The sequence below is a fragment of the Artemia sp. Qi Xiang Cuo genome, chromosome 12, assembly GCF_049724085.1.
Source record: "Artemia sp. Qi Xiang Cuo chromosome 12, ASM4972408v1, whole genome shotgun sequence".
Classification (NCBI taxonomy): Eukaryota; Metazoa; Arthropoda; class Branchiopoda; order Anostraca; family Artemiidae; genus Artemia; species Artemia sp. Qi Xiang Cuo.
Window position 1 is genome coordinate 25,539,163 of NC_142805.1, and position 19,822 is coordinate 25,558,984.

The 19,822-nt window shown below is 36.8% G+C and overlaps 1 protein-coding gene across 1 annotated transcript in view; it reads left to right on the plus strand.

The window, feature by feature from the left end:
* The first annotated feature begins 15,740 nt into the window (after positions 1-15,740).
* LOC148945922 (acid sphingomyelinase-like phosphodiesterase 3b) overlaps positions 15,741-19,822 on the plus strand; it is an 83,797-nt gene continuing 79,715 nt past the window's right edge. The window contains exon 1 of the mRNA XM_089097838.1: positions 15,741-15,813. The gene's annotated coding sequence lies outside the window, so the exon portion shown is untranslated. The remainder of the gene's footprint in view (positions 15,814-19,822) is intronic.

The following is a 19,822-nucleotide window of genomic DNA, read 5'->3' on the forward strand; positions in this document are numbered from 1 at the left end:
ATTGTTTAAAGAAATAGTGGATTATTGCATTAGAAAAATGTCTTGTTTAAAAGGAAAGTTACAAGGTAATGTTTTATGGAAATGCATGATAAGCTATTTGCTACTTCGGCATTACAACAATTCTTTTTTATACTACTAATTTTGTTAATGAAAGAATATAGAATAGTTTAGAAGCAAATTTAAGTTATGCGATTGAGAAAATTTGTCTTATTTTTTGGAAAATACTGGAAAAAATATATACATTTACAAATTCTGGCTGTACTTGTACATCAGACGTCCCTGGCAATGCTTGAAAATGATTTGTCCCCCCATTTTGATCAGATAAGGCTGACTTAAATTTCTTGTCAGGTTGCATAGAGACTCCTGGCTGGTCTAACGAACTAGCAAATCTGATTACTGTTGCCCTTGCAGCTTGCGTTGATATAGTATCATCCCATCTTGGTCTCTTTCTAGAGGGAGGGCAAGGATACATCTCAACATCCTTAAAAAGAAGAAAAAAATTTAGTAATACGCCCTCTTTTACAGAAAAATTGCCCTTAACCCTCAGGTCCCTCTCCTCCCTTTAACTGAACCCCCGTGCCACTCAAAGTTCCCTTTTAAGCACTCTCGGGCAGTTCCAACTTAATACATAAATTCCTTAATGAAGAAATACTTTTGTTTTTTTTTCACCTCACAATGAACGTGCTAGAATTGATACATTGACTCCGTCCTTTTCTTAAGTTTTTTATAAAATCTACTTAATCATCTGTTAAATCCCATTTTTGTTTTCATAAATTACTTCTCTATTAATTTGACCATAAAAGGAAACTCTTGAATCGCACATACAAGAATCATTTATTTAACAGAAATCCGCGCTTTTGAATATCCCACCAAATAAAGATAAAAACACACAGAATGTGGCATTGTTCCATCTTGCCCACCCCTCCTATCAATTATGAGTTTTGGCTAGAATTAGACAAAGCCCGTTTTAATCACCAAGCTTTTTGTTTTCAGATACGTTGTAGTTTGGTTCCAAAAAGGACCCTTTTCTGTAATTATAAACACATATGGTTTTAATCTCTGTGATAGCAAGAGTCTGTGAAATTTGAGCCCTAAAACTGTCACTCTCTTCGTAACACGCAAGCTTTTCGTTCAAACCGGAAAAATAGAGTACGTTTGGAAAAAAGTTGTTTTTCAAAACAATTAAAACTTGTAAACATAGCTGTGGAGGAGAGATTTTATTTACATAATAGAAAAAAGCGTGCTTTGCTATTTCTATCAAATATACTCATTATATTCTTAAGATATTGTATTGTTGGAGGGGAGGGGGGCTAAGTCCCCCCTGAAATTTGAATTTACGAGTAAAACGATTTTTTTTTTAGCATTTTCAAAAGAGATATCTTAACCAACCTTTGGGATTCAAACGAAATTCGAACTTTAGTGTAAAGAGCAAGATATTGAGGAGGGAGGCGACCTTTCATATCTGCCGAAACTAATATGCAAATTCTATTTTAATTTTTCATATACAATGAACCAAAATCAAAATGAACATGCCTCTCTTTTTTGAATATTTACTAAAATTGAAATACATGGACTGTTTAATATTTAAAAGAAGGAAGCTTTTTTAAAAGAGGTAACAACACAGTGAAAAAAAAACATAGGGAAGGTAATTCTTCCTTAACTTAATGACGAGACAATTTCTTTTTATTATAATAATGAGAAAATTTTACTCACCAGAAGTTGCTTATAATTTTCCATATCTATGTAAATGATCGCAAAAATACCGATACTGATAGGTTGAATGAAGTATTCAAGCTGTTGAAAATCCTAATCTGAAAGCTGAATATATACACAAAATAATTGAATATATTAACAGCGAAACAAGACACGCTGGTTTTATAATACAGGTTTATCCCTAAAAAAGACATATATATCATGAACTAGAAATCTGGTAAATTGTGACAGAAAAACTTGTCCTTCATAACATATTATGCAAGGTCCAGAATAACACAGAAAGGAACATAAAGTCGTAGAAGTATAATGCCATGTGAGAGGATACTCACTCTCTTTGAAAAGGTGTATACAAGGCTCAGAATTCCATAGACGGTTACTACTCATATCTTACAAAGGTATATCAAACACCAAAATAAAACTCAAAATATTATCCTTGACACAAAACCATAAGATTTCAAATCCAGTTTCCAGGTACGAAAGTTATGTAAATTTAAAACATAAGCGTATTTCGTCGTAGTTCCACATAAACTGTGCCAGCTTAATTAGTGTTTATTGTTTCACTTTATAAGCTTCGCCTTCAATTTTCCGCGAATTTCTACTTGGTAAACTGGTTTTGTGGTGAGGCTCTCGTTGGCCAAAACTCACATTCTGGAAGGTAAAGAGGCAGGTATTTTCACAGCGGGCTAGGGCTATTAATCCCCCCTCCTTCTTCCAAAGACACAAATTTAAAAAAAAGATCTCTTTCTTCGATATAATCCGCCTTCTCTTTTAATTTTCTTCCACTTTCCAAACAAAACCCTACCCATACAGGGCTGTACCCAGGATTATTTTTTTTCGGGGGGTGTTTTACTCAAGGACTTTTTTCTCGGGAGGGGGGGGGGTTCACACAAAAAAAAAACTAAAAATGCATAAAAAATTTGTTTATATGCATTTTTGTTAGGTTTTTACGAGTCCGACAAACATTTTGGGGGGGGGGGGGTAGGTGGTTTGACCCCCCTGGGTATGGCCTACTACCCATGTAGTAAATGTGGATTTCCTTTTGAGAAGCATTAAGGAAAACACAGAATCGTAAGGGAAAGCTAATTCTCTCTTTTTTCTATTTTTTTAACTTGAATTTTATCAAAGCCTAATATATTATAGAATTGTTATCTACAAATCCCTAAACTATAAACAGCAAACTTTGACCCTCTGAAATAACTGTCGTTTACCATAATTGGACAAACACTACTCACTTAAGGCGTGTTTCCATCACCCTAACAAAGAGTTTTATCAATAATTTTTAAAAACAAATATTTTTCTACTAACTAGTAATTTTTTTCTAAGAGTTGTGAGCGAATTTCTCAAATAAAACGAAGCATTTTTAAAGGATTTTTTTCATGAACTTAACCACAAGGTCTAACAAAATAAATTCTGGAGTTTCTGCATTTAAGAAATGATCATGGTTTTAGTTTTGAATTTTACTTGTATGCTTGTTTCGAAGCTTTGAATATTGTCCTAAATCTTCGTTAATATTCCAGGGTTACATTTTTATTTTATAACAAACTTTTCATTTCCATGAATTGTTGGAAACATTTCTCTTTATCTTTTTTTTTACATCAATTATACAGCGATTGCACTTTTCCAAGTGGACATTTTTTTTGTACATTCAATGAGGTCACTTTAAAAAGCAGAGTTGTCCGGTCGAATGGTTACTTTTGGCTAAGTTTGGCTTACAGTTGACTTACTCATCCTCTTATTGTTCTCAGACTGTGGCATCATTTCAAGAAAGTTTACGGAGACAAAGGCAGGCTTTATTTTAATATATTTAAGCGGGAGGCAGATTTTCGTTCTTTCAGATCAAAATACCAAAATAGGGCATCTTTCAATAAAAATATCCGAATAAGGTATTTTTCAAAATCTAGAGTGAGTCAAAACAATCTAGGGGGCACAGAAACCTGTCCCACTCCCCAATTGACTCCAATGTACGGATGATGTGAATTAATGGACCCTTTTTTCCCTCCTCAACAAAATTACATCAAATTTTAATCCGCAAAACGCATTGGTAGGTTATCTGCTCTTACTGTCAATGAATCTTTGTTACTACCTCATAACTCCTTCTGGTAAATATCGTAACGACAAAAATAGAGGGACCTCCCATCTACTTAGGTCGGGACTGGTATGTACCAGCAAAATGCAAAATCACCTAGGTTATTTACTTCTACCTCCCGCAAAATTTCATTGAGATGTGATAACCCTTTTTGATAGATTTTTTGATGGCAAGGATTGAGAGACCCCCTCTCACAGAGGTCAGATAAATTTCAGATGAGATTCAACAACCTCTTCTGCTCTATGTTCTAGATGGGAATTGAAGGACATCCCTCCCCTGCTGTGGTCGGAATTTGTTTAGACACGAATGAAGACACTACTTTCTATCAAGTTTGGCTGATGCCTATCAGCCCCTTGCGGCAGATATACAAATATCAAAATCTGACTATGGGTAGCATCACAACTGTACTTAAATATTATTGTGAAAAAATGCAAAATAAAGAGAAATTGTAATGTATATGAGGGAGGTTTCCCCATAATCAATAACTAACTCTTTATGCTAAGGTTTGACTTTTTGTTACACGTATTTAAGAATGACTCCTGAAACACAAGGGCCGCTTAATTAGAATAATAAGATTTTTTGAAAGTTCTAAAAAAAACACTAACGGAAAGAACGAGGTATTGAGAAGAGAGCGATCCCTTATATTCGTAATATTATCTGTTCGTCTTATGTTTAATGTTGCTCTTTGCTTTCAGTTGAAAAAACTTGTTTTTTATTTAATTTTTGATAGTTTTTTAAATAATACCGACATGGATGCCCATAAGGGGTGGGGCATCCCCCTCCCCTCTGGCTGAATGAAGCTGACTTATATTTTTACATTTTGGTTTTGAGATTTCTATTATACCGCATGGGAAGTGCCTATTATACCAGGTAAGCCCCCCCCCCCGAAAAAAAAAATCAGATTGTGAGCACCCATGACTACCCGGGAAATCCGGCTACCTCCCCATTAAAATTCCCTTCCCCAAGAAATGAAACTCCCTTCCCAAGAAACTCCCTTCCCATGGAGTTCCTCCATGGAATGATCTTCCAACGTAAATCCCTCCACCCCCGAAAAATGTCCGTATACATCTTAATAACCAATATTATATGTAAACAATAGGCAAGTATCATAGCTTATAGGCCTTCCCCCAGGGACTGTGGGGGGGGGTCATGTCATCCTCAAAGACATAGTTAAAACAAAACAAAAATAGTAAAAAGAGAAAAACGAGGATTATACAAGCCAGTGAAAAATGCAAATATTCGTCCTCAGTGCACGATAATAAAATAAAAATTACTAATAAAAATCCAAAGACACTATAAAAAAATTCAAACCTTAAAACAAAGCACAACTAGAATTTGACGACCTTTCCATGTAACGGTGAAAGGGTAACTGAATAAAAAAAAATACAGAACTGAATGGGAATTCAATTTTTTAATTTAAGAGCATTTTTTAAAGCTAAACGCTTTCCAGGTAAACATCATCAAAGATTGGGTTAGGTTGTAAAATGTGATTTTTTTTTTATTATTATTTAAGTAAAAACGATCAGAATTAATTAGTTCATTATAAATGGGGCTTAAATAGGTTTCTCCAGTGTCTCTGTTGAGAGCAACCTTTCGGTGAATGTGCTTTTTTATCTCAACTGCCTCCCTGAAAACTTGAACGAAACCTTTAACAGGGGTTATGATGAAGGTGTTATCGAATAAAACGAAATGGTGCGGGTTATCATACGCATCTTAAGCCAAGGCGGAATCAAAAGTCTCAGGCTTTTGGCGTAGCTCCATAGCTTTGTCGATTGAGGACCTGTGTTCCAACAATATCTGCCACAATTGCTGGTGGGTTCTTCCAACATAGAAACAGCCGCAAGAACATGGAACCATATAAACACCATTGCCCAAAATAGGGCTCGTTTTATATTTGCTGTTAAAATAGTTTTGAATTTTATTAGAATTTTTGAAGGTGACATTTAAGTTATGTTTTTTAGAATTCTTTGCGGTTTGTCACCTAATTTAGGAAAATAGGGCAAAACAGTAAAGACTTTCTTATTACCCACTAAAGGGATGATATCCGATGGAGGGTAGCCTATGTTTCTATAAATCAAATATTCAAGGCTGAGAGATTTTTTGAAGATTAAGACGTCTAAAAAAGGCAGTTTATGATTATCTTCCAGTTCCAAGGTGAACTGAAGTTTGGAATCCAAAATTAAGATGAGACAAAAAAGTGTTAAATTCTGTCTCTCCGTGATCAAGGTGGCACACTTGTGCCTCTATAAAGAGGCAACCCACCACAATGTTAAGCGATTTCTGGTCCTAGCGGTCGCAGAGAGACAGCGGTAATTGCATATTGTAGCCCAAGCTCAAACTAAGAAACGTGCAAAATTTTACCCCCCTCCGACTTTATCTTCATGGGTAAAAGTGGGCCGGTAGTTTCGTCCCTCCGACCACAGCCCCCTTTAACGTTGTCCGATTGGGCTGAAATTTAGAGGTTAAGCTTTCTTAGGGCCCGGGAGCTTATCCTCGAAATTTCAGATCAATCCGAACACTCCTTCCCTGTTTTCCAAAAAACAAATATAGCCACTTAAAGTTCTTTTTTTTCTTGTTAGCCACGCCTACAGGCCACAGTTGGCAACTGATCCGGGTGAATGAGGACTCATTCGAAGCAGAATTCGACCTGTTAGGGCCTTTGGATATTTTCAGACCGAAAAAATTATCCCCCGAATTTACATTTACGAAAAACCTCGTTTTCCTATAAGGTCCCATGTTAAATTTTCCCACCACAAACCCCCTTTAACGTTGTTTGATCGGGCTGAAATTTAGAGGATAAGCTTTCCTGGGGCCTGGGAGCTTATCCTCGAAATTTCAGCTCAATCTGATCACTCCTTCCATGTTTTCCAAAAACCAAATATCAAGTTTTGTGGGGATTTGCTTGCGTCAAAAATATATTCCACATACTAAAAATACAATTACAATTGTGTCTCTTTGGTGCAGTGGTCGATACTCCTAACTGTCATGCGGAAGACCCGGGTTCGATTCTCCGTCAGAGGAAATTTTTTATATACTGAATTTAAAGTTTAAAAAAGAAACTCAGATTCTTTTTTAAATTATTTGAACAAAATTACGTTTTCTAAAGAGTTAAAGAGGCTGAGTTACAAGGTCGACCCTTAAAACGTAAAGGGATTAGGAGGCACAGTTGGGGGGCTGTTAAAGAGGCTGAGTCACAAGTTCGAACCTTAAAACGTACAGGGATTAGGAGGCACCCTGTAGGAAGTGATTTGAGTATTCAGGAATTAAAAGCCTTAACACAAGAATGTTCAAGAGCGGGGGTTTGGGGGGCGGCAGCCCCCAACTTTAACTCCTGACACGATCAGCTAACAGTTAGTCAAGCAATAATAAGTAATAAACTGTACAAAAACGTGCAGAAATTATTTGAAAAAAACTACGTTTTCTAAAGAGTTAAAGAGGCTGAGTTACAAGGTCGAACCTTAAAACGTACAGGGATTAGGAGGCACAGTTGGGGGGCTGCCGCCCCCAAACCCCTGCTTTCGCAGCCTTTAAATAAAAAAAAAAAAGTTTTTTAAACTGAAAGTAAGGAGCAACATTAAACTTAAAACGAACAGATAATATTACGAATATAAGGGGTTGCCCTCTTCTCAATACCTCGTTTTTTCCGTTAAAGTATTTTTTAGAACTTTCAAAAACACTCATTATTCTAATTAAGCGGCCCTTGTGTTTCAGGAGTCATTCTTAAATACACGTAACAAAAAGTCAAACCTTAGCGTAAAGAGCTAGGTATTGAGGATGGGGCAACCTTCAGCCAGAGGGGGAGGGGGGCTGCCCCACTCCTTATGGGCGTCCATGCCGGTGTTATTTAAAAACGATCAGAAATTAAATAAAAACAAGTTTTTTCAACTGAAAGCAAAGAGCAACATTAAACTTAAAACGAACAGATAATATTACGAATATAAGGGGTTGCGCTCTTCTCAATACCTCGTTTTTTCCGTTAAAGTGTTTTTTAGAACTTTCAAAAACGCTTATTATTCTAATTAAGCAGCCCTTGTGTTTCAGGAGTCATTCTTAAATACACGTAACAATAAGTCAAACCTTAGCGTAAAGAGCTAGGTATTGAGGATGGGGCAACCTTCCTCATATACGTTATAATTTCTCTTTGTTTTGCATTTCTCAAATAATATTTCAGTACAGTTGTGATGCTACTCATGGTCAGATTTTGATATTTGTATATCTACCGTAAGGGGCTGATAGGCATCAGCCAAACTTAATAGAAAGTAGTGTCTTCATTCGTGTCAAAACACATTCTGACCACAGCAGCAGGGGAGGGATGTCGTTCAATGCCTACCTAGAGCATAGAGCAGAAGAGGTTGCTGAATCTCATCCGAAATTAATCTGACCTCTGTGAGAGGGTTCTCTCAATCCTTGCCATCAGAAAATCTATCAAAAAGTGTTATCACATCTCAATGAAGTTTTGCGGGAGGTAGACGTAAACAACCTAGATGATTTTGCATTTTGCGAGTCATACCAGTCCCGACTTAAGTATATGGGAGGTCCCTCTATTCTCGTCATTACGATATTTACCAGAAGGGGTTATGAGGTATTAACAAAGATTCGTAGACAGTAAAGAGCTAATAACCTACCAGTGCGTTTGCGGATTAAAATTTGATTTAATTTTGTTGAGGAGGGAAAAGAGGGTTCATTAATTCATATAATCCGTACATTGGAGTCAATTGGGAAGTGGGACAGGTTTCTGTGCCCCTAGATTGTTTGCCTCACCCTAGATTATGAAGATACCTTTTTCGGTTATTTTCAATGAAAGATGCCCTTTTTTGGTATTTTGATCTAAGAGAACGACAAATCTGCCTCCCTTATAAATTTATTAAAATAAAGCCCGCCTTTGTCTCCCTAAACTTCCGTGAACTGACGCCACAGTCTAAGAATAATAAGAAGATCAGTAAGTCAACTGTAAGTCAAACTTAGCCAAAAGTAACATTTGACCGGATAACTCTTCTTTTTTAGGTGACCTCATTGAATGTACAAAAAAATGTCCTCTTGGAAAAGTACAATCGCTGTATAATTGATGTAAAAAAGATAAAAGAGAAATGTTTCCATTAATTCATGGAAATGAAAAGTTTGTTTTAAAATAAAATGTAACCCTGGAATATTAAGAAAGATTTAAGACAATATTCAAAGCTTCGAAACAATCATACAAACAGAATTCAAAACTAAAACCATGATCATTTCTTAAACGCAGAAACTTCAAAATTTATTTTAGTAGACCTTGTTGTTAAGTTCATGAAAACAACCTTCAGAAATGATTCGTTTTATTTGATAAATTCGCTCACAACTCTTAGAAAAAAATTACTAGCTAGTAGAAAAACATTTGTTTTTAAAAATTATTGCTAACACTCTTTGTTAGGGTGATGGAAACACGCCTTAAGTGAGTAGTGTTTGTCCAATCAGAGGCAACGCTATAATAGTAAAGGCCATACGACTCCAGTGTTTTATTATTTATTATGCTTATTATTCTTTTTTTTTCCCAGAGACACTTCGGATGGAAGGGGTAGTCACATAAGCTTCGGAGGGGGCTCATTTAATTAGGAATCGGGAGTTCTAGTGCCCTTTTTAAGGGTCAAAAGTGATTAGAAGGCAACTAACACCCCTTCCACGCCCACCATTTCCCCAAACACATCCAATCAAAATTTTGAGATAGCCATTTTGTTCTACGTAGTTGATTTTCAGATAGAAATTATGTTTTTGAGGAGGACACTCCCCCCACAGCCCTCTGGGCAAGGGTTGTAAGTTATGCCCTGGGGACATATAAGCTTTTTACAGAAAGCTTCGTCGTAGAAACTTCAAAAAGGGCTCATTCGATTGGAAATTCAAAGGACTAGTGCCCTTTTTAATAGTCGAAAGTGATCGGAGGGCAACTAACCCCGCTCTCACTTCCAGCTTTTCCCCAAACACATCCAATCAAAATTTGGAGATAGCCATTTTGTCCAAAGTAGTCGAAAATTCTGGAAATTAAGTCTTTGAGGATGACACCTCCCCCCCACCACAGCCTTCAAGGCAAGGGTTGTAAGTTATGCCCTGGGGCATATAAGGTTTTTATAGAAATCTTTGTCGTAGAAACTTCAAAAAGGGCTCATTCGATTGGAAATTTAAATGGCTAGTGCCCTTTTTAACAGTCGAAAGTGATTGGAAGGCAACTAACACCCCTTCCACACCCATCATTTCCCCAAACACATCCAATAAAAACTTTGAGATAGCTATTTTGTACAACGTAGTTGAAAAATCTGGAAATTATATTTTTGAGCAGGACAATCCCCCCACAGTCTTCAGGACAAGGGTTATAAGTTATGCCCTGGGGGCATATATGGTTCTTATGGAAGGAATGCTCGTATAAACTTCAGAGAGGCCTCATTTGATTGGAAATTGAAAGTTCTAATTCACTTTCTAAGAGTCAAAAGATATCGGTGGATAACCAGCCCAACCCCCACGCCCTTTTCCTCAAATGCATCCGATAAAAATTTTGAGATAGCTATTTTGTTAAAAATAGTCCAAAGATCATATAACAAAAACTCCGGTATCGACACAACCCCCCAGGGCCCGGGGCAGGCGTTGTGAGTTATAACGTTGGGGCATATATGGTTCTTGTGGAAGGGATGCTCGTGTAAGCTTCAAGAGGGCTCATTTGATTGGAAATTGAAAGTTCTAGTTCACTTTTTAAGATACAAAAGATATTGGAGGGCACCTATCCCCCCCCCTCTTCACGCCCTTTTTTCCTCAAACCCATCCGATAAGAACTTTGAGATAGCCATTTTTAAAAAAATAGTTCAAAGACCATATAATGAAAACTTCGGGGTCGACAGTAGTAACCCCTCCATTGATTCTACGACGCCCATCGGGGACTACTCCTGTCTTACATCGGTTTAACGGTGCAAGAAGAAGATTTAACGGCGCATCCCTCTTTTGGTGACCAGATGCCACTATTTTAGGCGAAATTCAAGTCCTCACAAAATTTCCGCCCTGGCAAGAATCCTGGGGTGTTTCAATTACTTGGAGTGTGGTCAGGATAATAGAAAAATGAACAAGGGAAGCTCCTAGCCCCTATCCATTTAAAAAATGGATTTCTAACGGCACCCTGTTTCGTCACGGTACACACCCCTTTTCCGAGCACTCATTGTTTCTGGGCAAATCATGTCCAAACATGCTTCCCAGGTGCTAGAAGCCATATTGTTTTTTCCCCTATGCAAAATCGCTAAAAACATGCTTCCTAGGTGCTAGAAGCCATATTGTTTTTTCCTCTATACAATTCGTCTCCAAAAATTAAAAAGACAAAGAATTAAAAGCCTTAGAGGGCTTTCAAACAGTTCGTGGTAACGAACTGTAAGTAAGGAGCGACCCGGCTCAATGGTAACCGAAACTCAAAAAAACGGAATTTTGGTACCAATAGATACATCAAAAGAATCAGATTTTAATTCTGATTTCAAATATATAAGTTTCATCAAGTTTAATTATACCCATCAAAAGTTACGCGCCTGAGAAAATTTGGCTGATTTTCGAAAAAAGGGGGAAAGACCCCCTAAAAGCTATAGAACCTTAATGAAATTCACACCATCATATTCAGCGTATCAGATAACCCTACTGCAGAGGTTTCAAGCTCCTATCTACAAAAATGTGGAATTTTGGATTTTTTGCCAGAAGAAAGATCACGGGTGCGTGTTTATTTGTTTTGTTTTTTTTTCTCCAGGGGTAATCGTATTGACCCAGTGGTCCTAGAATATCGTAAGAGGGCTCATTGGAACGGAAATTAAAATTTCTAGTTCCCTTTTTAAGTGACCAAAAAAAATGGAGGGCAACTAGGCCCCCTCCCACGCTCATTTTTTTCTCAAAGTCACCCAATTAAAATTTTGAGATAGCCATTGTGTTTAACATAGTCGAAAATCTAATAAAGATGTCTTTTAAAATGACTTACTCCCCCACAGTTCCCAGGGGAAGGGCTGCAAGTTATGAACTTTGCCCATTGCTTACATATTGTATTGGTTATTGGGAAGTATACAGACATTTTCAGGAAGAATTTTTTTCTGGTGGGGGGGGGGAGGGGGCTGGAGGAGGGGGTTACTCGGGAGAATCTTTCCGTGGAGGATGTTTCTTTGGGGTAAGGGACATTAATTAGAACTTAAAATGAACAGAAATTATTACGTATATGAGGGGGTTCTCCCCCAAGTCAATACTTCGCTCTTTACGCTACAGTTTTTTTAGTGCTTTCAAAAGAACTATCTATTCTAATTAAACGGCCTTTGTGATTCTGGGTTTTTTTAATAAATTTTTTTTTTAACTTTTAACTTAAAGAGGGTTTTTTTTAATAAGGGGAGAACCCAAAAATATACTTAATAACATATACGTAATAAAAAAAAAACAATAAAAAAAAAAACAAGCAATGCAGCTAAATCGTAGTCAAAAATTTTAAAAACGGAAATTTGATGCCAAAAAATGTATAAAAATAATGCGCTTATAATGCTGATTATAAATATATGAATTTTGTTAAGTTTAGTCTTACTCATCAAAGGCTACGAGCCTCAGAAAACTCACCTGATTTTTTAAAGAGGGGGAAACATCCCCTAAAAGTGAAAAATTTTTAATGAAAATCACACCGTCAGATTCAGCGTATCAGAAAACCCTATAACATAGGTTTCAAGCTCATATCTGCAAAAATCTGCAACTTTGTATTTTTTGCCAGAAGAAAAATATACGAATATAGAACTTCGTTACGTAAGTTAATTTGTAAATTACGTCAGAACCAAATTTAGAGACAGCCATTTAGCAAAAGAAAAGTAAAATTTTAATGCAAATTTTGTTTACTTATTCAATGACGGCGAGCCAAAATAAAAGCTGCATTAACTAAAAAACGATCAGAAATTAAATAAAAAAAACAAGTTTTTTTAACTGAAAGTAAGGAGCGACATTAAAACTTAAAACGAACAGAAATTGTTCCGTATATGAAAGGGGCTGTCCCCTCCTTAACGCCTCACTCTTTACGCTAAAGTTTGACTCCGTCTCACAACTTTATTTTTTAAAACAATAAAAAACTTTAGCGTAAAGAGCGAGGCGTTAAGGAGCGGACAGCCCCTTTCATATACGGAATCATTTCTGTTAGTTTTAAGTTTTAATGTCGCTCCTTACTTTCAGTTTAAAAAACTTGTTTTTTTTATTTAATTCCTCCAAAGATCCCCTCGCTGGCTGTTACAAAAAGTGATTCTTCAGATGAGAGTATTTTATGTGACATTGCTTCAAATAAGCAAATTGAAACACGTGAGTTTTATAACATGAATTACATAATGAAGAATGACATTATTTTAATAATGAAGAATTACAGAAAGTGATTCTTCATATGAAAATTTTGTATGTGAATTTGCTTCAAATAAGCAAATTGTCACACGTGAATTTTATAACATTAACTAAGACATTGTTACTGACTTTACAAAAAGATTTAATAAAAAGGAAGTTACACTATATTGTAGAAAATGAGACCCCGACTTTGCATGTCAAGATGAATACAAGTTGAATCCTAACGAGCTGTTACCACTTATCGTTTCTGATGATAACCTACACATAGAAGAAGAAATCTAAAGGACACAATGTTTTGTATATATATATATATATATATATATATATATATATATATATATATATATATATATATATATATATATATATATATATAAATTTTATCAATAAACAAATTTACATACATTTTTAAAGCATTTCACTTTTAGGGCAGCGAAATTTATATTATAGAGGTAGGAAAGATTATTTTCAACTCTCACACAACGACCACAGCGCAGATTAGCGCACCAAGGAAGTCTACGGGGAAATGAGGCTCGGTACTTATGTGAGAAATATTAAGACAAACAAGAAATATCACTGTTCAAGTACTTGATAGTGAAATTTATACACTCGAATGACCCGATTATGTGCATTTACAGGAATATATTTTTAGTGGAGGACTAATAAAAAGAAATAAATTGACCGAGATATATTATGGAAAATAAATTATTTCGAAAGTCAATGGCAATCTTGAGTTTCTTGGGGAAAATCTCTCCCTCTAAATGGACTGAAATTTAAAATATACAATATTTATTCCGTTCTTAAGGGGATTCGATACCTCGAAAGATCACCCCATATCGTCCGTTATAAACTCGTTTAGTTTTTGCTGCCAAACTATTTAGAATTGATAGGGCGGTGTTGCCATAGCTTGTAGAGCTTGGATAAGAGATCCGAATAAACGACAGAAAACTAAAAGCCGACTCCTACTTCCCCATGAATCTTAAAAGAAACAGTGAACTTCTCCTGTGTTGTGCCACAGATAGAGATACTTAGCTTATAAAACTTGCATCAATAGAAAGTGTGAATTTCGTTTTTTGGTTAAACGGAACAAAACTTTTTCTTTAAGTCCAGGAAGGGACAGTTCCTAAAAATGTTCTAGCATACCTGCTAGGAAAACGCTGAAAACCAGCTCAAAGCAAATATCATTTGAGCGATTCGGCAGCTCTGGGATTTCCTTATGGTACTACTCGCTTTGATTGAAAATCTTGCCATACAGGGAATATAAAATTTCATTATTTTTTAAACCAAATTTCACAGTCAAACCACAAATTGTCAATCAAACAGTTCGCGGTAACAAACCGTCAGTAAGGAGCGATGCGGCTTAATACTGACCGAAACTCTAAAAAATTAGAGTTTCGATCACTATTGAGCCGCATAGTTTCGGTCCTTCTGAAGTTGTCGCACCATCTCTTCCTAAGCTTTCCAGGAGAATATTTACCATGTCCCGTTCCTTTAAAGATAACTTTCGGTAGGTAGGATTCCTCCAGTCAATATATACGACCACACCGCATTCCTGGCAGCATTTGTAGTCTCTGGAGAATATAGATTCTAAGGAAGAGGGTTTCAAGACTATTGAGGCCAGCTGCAGTAAGCCAGTTTTAACAGTCCTTTGCAGGTGGTGAGAAAGGCTATATCCAAGGAGTTTATCCCATTTGACTCTCCCTCCCACGAATTTTTTGTTCTACTCGTACCGAAGTAACAAAATACATGGAAACAAAGTTTTGTCACGTCTTGTAGAGTTTTTTTTCGTCTTCCCACCCTTTAGTAAAATCCAGGAGACAGCCCTAGTGGTGAATTTCAGCTGTCTTGAGAAAACTCTTACCTTAGAGCTTCTTGCTTGTTGACTATTTAATCCATAGCTGGGCATAAGGTTCATTCCATCAGAACATATCCACGTTCAGTGGGACCCATCCCAGATCTATCTAAGGGGCATTAATCCTTCCTTAAATGTTTTTATCCTGTAGTTAAGAGTTCTACCTACCTTTACAGACCCCCAGGCATTTAGGCACTCTCCGTTTCGTGCCTTCTGATTAGCTATTCAAATAGACTCTTCATATATGGACAACTCTCCCGTATCTACAGGCTTGGGATGCAGAACTGTTTGAGGGAGGCTCTCACTGAGCAGCAGGGTTGCCACCTCTAATCATTAATCTGATTAATCACTATTTCTAGTGATTTTTATATTGCCTAAAAATACTAAATCAGTACATAATATTGAAGAAACTACTAGATTATTGAAGAAAATCCCTAAATCAAACAAAGAATTACTGAAATCTAGTGATATTTTTCACTGCGTAGCAACCCTGCTCAGTAGGCTAGTCATAAATAGCACAATGATTTCTGTTGCTAAATTTAAAATAAAAATCATAATATTTTGTGTAGTTAAGGGTAATCTGTTGTTGGTAATTAACTAGGTTAATGTTTATCATTACCATATCAAATCATATACTCTAATGATAAGGCAAATTTGGATTTGCAATTCATGGCAATATTGTAAATTTCTGCGGAAGACCGAACTTGAGGGTCAGTTTAAATTTGACTGTTAAACCAAATAGATCTGAAAGAGCATATTAGATAAGGAATTTTACCAATAATCAACACAGAATTCTAGTGTTGTGAAAGACATTAAATTGGAAGTGGTAAGTTGTGTCAGCGACACATAGGCGATTGATGTCTCAAATGGGTTTGATCAGACAGTAATGTACCTCCTCAGCTTTAAAATTCGGGGAGGGCTCGAGAAGCCAACCATCGCTCATTATAATCATGTATTTTGTTATGGACTTCACTTTAAAATTATTTTAACACCTTATATACTAATATTGAATAAAAGATCGTGCAATTTTAATTCTTTCTTTGCTTAGAATGCTTAGAATTGACGTATTTTTTTATCCGGTTTTACGGAATGAAAATGATAACATTGTTGTGGAAGAAGTCTATCCGGAGGAATTACCCAAGCTACCTTAGCCTCTCTTTCATGATACATAATATTCTGAACAGGGGCGGATCCAGGATTTTATAGGGGGGGGGGCAAAAAAGGTTGATCCGATAAACTAGCGTTAGGAGCAAGTTTACTTAACGCAATATTGCGTTAATTAATTAAGTAAATTACACTCCTTTAGACTACGTTAGTGGGGCGCGCGCCCCCCACGTCCCTCCCCTGGATCCGCCACTGATTCTGTGTGGGATCATTTCAGCCCGCCATCCCTCCCAAAATTTCGATTTGGCTCTTCAGCCGAATAGGTCTAAAAGAGCTATTCTAAGGTGATATTTAATAGTAATGTAATTAGACGTTAAAAGGCGTAAGTTTTATTTTGTTATCAGCACCGTATGGATGAGGTGTGTATTACAATCAGTTCGATCAACGTGTATTTGCCAACTTGATTTCATTTGCCAACTTGATTAAATAAATGATTTCAATAAGATGTTTATTTTAGGGACTGGATTCATTCCTGAAAGCTGCATTCACCTAACTTAATTACTTTCCAAGATGGCAAGAAGCACCCTAAACTGGGATTTTATCAAAGTATCTAAAGTCACATTCTAATCTGCACAAATAAGCCTAGATTAGCTTGTGAAAATCATGGCAGGTTAAATAGGCTGATAGATCCACTGGTGACAAAAGTAATCCTTTTCTTACCCATCTCTAAATTCATAAGCAGCTGAAAAGACAAGTATACAATAGCTAAGGGTAGTCTTCCTGACCCAGCCCTCAACGAAAGATACGAAGCTGAGTTGGACGACTTCTTTGATAGTTGTCCTCAGGGTGATTATGTTGTAATAGAGGGAGCTGTATGGAAGGCCATCTCTCACCTAAAACCTAAACAATCTTTCGGGATTGACGGGATCAGCGTACTCCATCTAAAAAGTGGTGGGCCCGCTCTCATTAGTCATGTAACTCTCCTGATGCACATTATCCTCATTCAGGGTATTGTCCCAACCACTTTCTCAATTGGAGTTCTTACGCCAGTTCCTAAAAAAGGAAAAGTTACCATGCAATGCTCCTCTTTCCGTCCAATCACGATTGCTACTTCTCTTTGCAAGCTATTTGAACTTTTATTCGTAGATGAGTTTGAGAAACTGTGTTGCAGTTCATTAAGACAATTCGGTTTCTAACGCGGTATTGGTTGTGCCGAAGCACTTCATGTCGTTGCATATGCACTCCTGGATGCACGCAAATCAGGAGAAAGCCTAGCGATCGGGGGCTTAGACCTGTGGAGAGCGTTTGATTCATTGATTCATGCGCTTATGTTGCTAAACTCAGCTAAAAGACGAGTGAACTCAAATATCATCCGGGCTTTCCGTGATCTTTACTTTCGCCTTCACGTGTGACTCAAGCTCCCTCCCGATAAAGCGCTTCCGCCGGCCACACGGTCAGCTTTGATACCAGTCCTAAAAGGTGTCCTTCAAAGGGTAGTTATATCTCCCAATTTCTTCAATAAGTCCATTATTGAGCCTCAGGACAGCTGTCCTTCATCATGCATTTACAGTTCCATTGACATCTCCCTAGTATGCTATGCTAATGACACGCTGAATTTCAGCCGGACGTTTAACCGCCTTTCAGAAATATTCTCATGTCTGCAGTCTAATTACGAGAAAGTCGGTCTGAGATTTAACTCCCAAAAGTCGGAACTCTTGCTTTACAATTGGAAAAATGACCCTCCTACTAATATCACACTAGACGATTGCTCAGTAAAACCAGTTGATAAAATAGTATATCTGGGGCTGCCAATAGGTACCTCATTACAGCATACCCGCTCCCTCCTGATCTCACATCTTGAATGGCGAATTTCCAGCTCCTATGCTTTGATCGTTGAATCCACTCTGAGATTTAACCGTTCACTACTGGCAAGTATTTACAACGCTACCGCTCTGCCACATATATTATATGTGACCCCTTTCTGGAAATTATTGGCAAACCGTGAAAAGTCTAAAATCCGCTCTTTATTTTTCCGTTTTGCAAAGTACCTACTAAAATTGCCACCTTGGACAAAAAATAATTTTCTGATTCGGCGCTACAACCTAGCTGACCCAAATCAACCTGTTGAGATACTTATTAACCGGCAAAAAACAAAACCAGCAATTTTAAAGCACGAGTGGGCAAGTTTGCTTGTTTGCTTTTCCCTCTTGTTTCCCTTTTTTTCTTTTTTTTCTCCTTTCAGAAGTTGTTGTTCTTGTTGTTATTTTCGAAGAAGTTGTTGTTTCTGTTGTAATCTTTGAGTATGTTATCTTTCTGTTTCCTCTTTTCGTACTATTTTGTATACTATTTAAGAAGTTGTTGCTTTTGTTGTTATTTTTTAGTATATTTTCTTTTTGTTTCCTCTTTTCGTATTTTTGTATACTCTGTCATTGTACATTTATTGTATACGACAGGTTTTCAATATATTATTATTATTATTATTAAAAAGGAACAAAATCACATAACACTAGATGGCGTTTTGTTTTCGACAGTCGGTACCGGTTTCTACTCCCCCCCCCGTGCCAAATAGAAGGTTAATATGCTGCTTCGCTTGGAGTAAAACTTCAGGTACCCGTAAAAGGTTGGTTTCGTGTCATCATTGACAAACCTGCGACCGATAACGTCTATAACCTCCTTGATGGGGAGAAAATTGGAAATAATTAGTTCGGCAAAAGATCCATGTAATTGAACATGGTCAACTGTTGTTCTTCTCACGAATGCAAGAAGAAATCAAATAAAGATACAAAGATCACATTTTCCAGAAAGGGGTCCGGCTTATTCTACTAGAAAATTTCTCCTGCAGAAAATCCCTCCTTACAAAATTCTCCCTAAATGTAAAATTGAGCTGTCAAAGGGAACTTCAGACAAATAAAAAAAAAAAGTATATAATTGTATTAGGTGGGAAAGATGCCAGATGTATTAAAAAAGTGCATTTCAATGCCCGAATTGTCTAGATCTCCACTAGTTTTTAGATAAATATAGGATGGGGTAGGAATTAATCTCTAATCTCCCTTTATCTAAGCCTGAATAAGAGTGATATCTCCCTTCTTATTGCAGAAAAATGTTACTGAGATTTATTTCAAAGCTTAATTTAACTAAATTAAATTGCTTCAAAGTCGGGAGGTGTACCTCAAAGAGTGCGTTTTACTGCCAAAACATTCTAACTCTCATTGAGCCTTCACATAAATACAGAATTAGTTATAGAGAAGGGGTAGAGGTAGAAATTGATATCAAATCCCTCTTGGTTTCTGGGACTATTTCTGGTCTACATCTTAGTTATGAAATTAAAGAGTGACATTGAACCCCCCTTCGTGGTCGTAGAAACTTCCGAAGGTGCCCATTCGATCAGGAATTGAGAGTTCTAGTGCCTTTTTTTGAAAGTCGAAAGTGATTGGAGAACATTCCTCCTTGTCGTAGAACCCATTTTGATATCTAGTCCTTTTGTAACCCCTTAGGACATCTGATCAAGATTTCGAGGTTCCGATTTTGTTCAGAATAGTCGAAAATATTAATAAATTTGTATTCAAGGATGAAGTAACCCCCACGGAGCCAGGGATGAAGACCGTAAATCACGTGAACTGTCAATTCTTTACAGATATATTTTAAAGTTGGAAAGGAGGAGGAGAGGCATGTTTTGTCTTGGAGTCCAGCAGCGTGAAACTTTCAGGAAGTTTTTTTTCTCGGTCGAAATG